At 40.1% G+C, this 3,166-nt stretch overlaps 1 non-coding gene across 1 annotated transcript; it reads right to left on the reverse strand.

Moving 5' to 3' along the window:
- Positions 1–895: 895 nt before the first annotated feature.
- On the reverse strand, positions 896–968 carry trnaf-gaa (transfer RNA phenylalanine (anticodon GAA)). The gene has a single exon. It is a non-coding gene; the product is annotated as a tRNA-Phe (tRNA).
- Between the last annotated feature and the right edge of the window lie 2,198 nt (positions 969–3,166).

Raw genomic sequence — 3,166 nt, forward strand, 5'->3', positions numbered from 1 at the left:
ACACACACACACACACACACACACACACACACACACACACACACACAGAGTGGCACAGTAATGTATGCAGATATATGAACAAACATGGATGTACAAGCATTCATACAAACATAGGAGCTGCCACATAGGACCACACACATAGAGACACACACACACAGAGCGTGCACACACACAGACACAAAAGGAAGCAGAAGACTGTGAGACTAACCTGCACAAAAACACAGATATTGTATGTGCACACATGCTGGCATTCACCAAACCATACATGCAAGAAGTGACAAAAGGATGCACACACACACACACACACATATATCCCAGGATTTCCAAAGAGGAATAACAGAAATAATGGAAACATTCCTCACAGTGAACAAAGCAGCCGTCATGCTGCAAGTCAAAGCCACCAGATATTTTACAGTGTGGGTCCTGCTGTACTTGTGAGGACATTTCAACGTATTAAGGATCATTTATTGTCATTCTGCGTTTGCACAGAAAAATGGAGTTGCAGTCCATTTATGCTACACAACAAAACAAAACAGCAGTGCATCCCTGTAGTGCATTTCTGTCATTTGCATCAGAAGTAGAGTTGTTCTGACGTAGCCCTAAAATACTGGACTGATTATCTGCAAATGTGAGAGAGTCATTGCACAGATATCACATTATTCATCAGCTCATAACACCACACAGGAACAACAACTCTTTACCCAGTTCATACATCCTGTCACATGCACAAACTAGTACTACACACATGGTTAAAAACTCTTGTGCACCAATGATACACAGAACTACAGATATGGGGTGAATTCATGAGGAGCGGTAGTTAAGGTTAGTTAATAACTATTAGACAGATAGATCATATGTTTATTGCATCGGGCAAATTTACCAAAATCCATCACTCTGCCGAAACCCGGGATCGAACCAGGGACCTTTAGATCTTCAGTCTAACGCTCTCCCAACTGAGCTATTTCGGCACTGGCAGCACAGGTCAACGGTCAGTGTGACAGTATGTCTGACTATGCATCTTTGTTCTGTACTAGCAGAGTTGACTGCTCTTCATTGTCAGCTCAGTTCAGACAGAGAAAGAGGAGACAGACGACACACTGATGCAAGTCAACAGTTACAAAGTTACCAAGTTACCAACAGTTACCAAGTGGGCACGGCGCTGCCGTGCCCACTTGGCCCCGCCTCCTGGCACTCGCTCACATATATACATATAGAAGAGGGTCACACTGTATGGTAATACATACAAGAGACAGAAAATGCGAAAGAGATTAATGCAATTTAATTAAACGTGACACACTTCAACACGCCAGCAGGAGAAATGTTAATTATTCAATTAAATAGCACTCGACCGCTCAACTGGAATAAAATAATGTATGTGTAAAAACAATTACTGTATTATTCTAAAGTCATGCTTTAATTGTTTAGTCTATAAAATGTGACACAATTATCATTACATGTTTTCACAGGTCAAGAAGATTTACAAAGATATAAAACTGAGAAAAGCAGCAACCGGAGAGTTTTTAATCATTTAGCTTGAAAAATGATTGTTGCAATTATGTTTCTGCCAATCAGCAACTTCAATGTCAGCTCTAAATCAATGCAAGACTCACTACTATCAGTGTCTCTTCGACATGCTGTTACACAACATCAGCGTTTGTTTTTGCTCATTATGTTATTCCTTCAGTCCTCCATCACGGTCATGTGACATTCAAGAGCACTGGTAAAGGTATGATTCTTTCATTGATGTCAGTCTTGTGTCTCTTTCCTCCTCTACATGAAAACGTCAGAGAACAGACAAACCACAAGCATCTGGTTGTGTTGAGATAAGCGCTGTAGATGTGGAGTTGTGGTCCACAGCTTGAACTACACAATCAGTCGACTCGCAAAGCCTAAACATATACGACAGAAAATAGAACAGCTCTCAAGCAAAAACGTCAAAATCCCCAGAAAGGAGTCGGCCTCTGATGAATGAAGATGTTTGGTTTTTCACATGAATCATGGTGCACAGAAAACATGCAATATGTGAACACAAAAAGAGCAGCTTTCAAATACTGAGCTGTATCTCCTTTGGTACTACATCTATTTATATATACAGTATATATATATATATATATATCCGTCCATATATATATATAACCGCTTATCCCATTCAGGGTGGCATGGTCGCTGGAGCCGATCCCAGCTGACTCATGAATTTTGAAGCTCTTATGTGTCGGTTGCTAACAAGTGGCTAAATGAGACTACTAAAGCTCATCACGCCAAAACCTAGCTGCCTTTAGCTTCGTGTTCATGACGTAACGTCATGTGGCGGTGGTGTGGTTTGTTTACAGACAAAGTTAGATTTCTACTTCTGCCGATTGCATTTATGCTTCAAAAAATCATCAAAGTTGTGTTCATTCGTGAAGGTTATCTTGCTGAACAAAACGTAAGTATCATAAACGTTTGTTTGTCACAGAGCTTATTTTCTGCATGTTTAATCCACTGGAAACTGTTGTGTCCACAAAACGCAGCCTGCTGTCAACATACAAGTAGCTCAATGAATCATATACAGAGATTCCACCAAATCATACACTTTGACATATTAATAACTCTTAAATCACAAGTTTCCTTCAGTAAACTGAGCTCTCTCTGCTGTCCTTCTGTCATATTTGAGTGCACACACACACACACACACACTTACAAATACCTTCACACAGATCTCAATGCACATACAGTACACACTCCCTCCCACACACATGCATGCACACACATATATGTTAAGCATCTTTATTCACACTATGGAGCCCGCATTGCGTTCATGAATGCAGCCCGCTGGTTAAGTGTGACCTGCAAGGATTCCCTGCCAGCTGTCAACACACACGACATGCAGAAGGCCCACAAACACACAAGAAACAGGAGCTACATGTCTACAGTGCAAAGCATTGTTAGTCTCATCTTTTCTATGTTTTGTCCTCATTCATCTAGATATATTATATTACTTTTAATTCCAACACATCTAGGGAGAAGGTAGTATTAGATAAAATAAGATAAAACTGTATTCATCCCAAGAGGAATTGCTGTACAGCAGTTGCAATACAAATGAGGAAGAGTACGGAAAGTCAAAGATAACAATAACAATACATTGCAAATCCAAAATATATACAATATATACAATGCCAAAATGAAG

This window comes from Anarrhichthys ocellatus, unplaced genomic scaffold, assembly GCF_004355925.1.
Source record: "Anarrhichthys ocellatus isolate YVR2014 unplaced genomic scaffold, GSC_Weel_1.0 scaffold5, whole genome shotgun sequence".
In the NCBI taxonomy this organism is placed as follows: Eukaryota; Metazoa; Chordata; class Actinopteri; order Perciformes; family Anarhichadidae; genus Anarrhichthys; species Anarrhichthys ocellatus.